Source organism: Penaeus monodon, chromosome 34 (genome assembly GCF_015228065.2).
Source record: "Penaeus monodon isolate SGIC_2016 chromosome 34, NSTDA_Pmon_1, whole genome shotgun sequence".
Lineage (NCBI taxonomy): Eukaryota > Metazoa > Arthropoda > Malacostraca > Decapoda > Penaeidae > Penaeus > Penaeus monodon.
Genome location: NC_051419.1, coordinates 28,315,663 through 28,315,981, shown reverse-complemented (window position 1 = coordinate 28,315,981; position 319 = coordinate 28,315,663). Strand labels below are relative to the sequence as shown.

The following is a 319-nucleotide window of genomic DNA, read 5'->3' as shown; positions in this document are numbered from 1 at the left end:
TTTGTTTTTGTTTTTGGGGTCTGCGTACCCCAACTGTGAATATCTGAAAAGTATATATGGGGGTTTTCATTTTTAAATTTCCCTACCGTTTTTACTTACTTTGCACGGAATTTTCCCCGCAAGGGGAGCAGAAAAAATACATAGAAAAAAGCTTCAAAAACTTCACGTATTTTTTTCTTCCCAAAGTGTGACCTCCAGCACCTGTTCCCTGAGTCAATTCTGAGATATCCTGGTGTCGTGTTTTGTAAAATGTTATATCCAGAAGAGTCCGCAGTGCTTGGTCGTATTTGTTCATCGTATATCATACACATGTGTTTGT

At 38.2% G+C, this 319-nt stretch overlaps 1 protein-coding gene across 1 annotated transcript in view; it reads left to right on the top strand.

The window, feature by feature from the left end:
* Nucleotides 1-319, top strand: part of LOC119594870 (NADPH oxidase 4-like) — a gene marked incomplete in the record, with an annotated part of 84,846 nt that overhangs the window by 66,578 nt on the left and 17,949 nt on the right.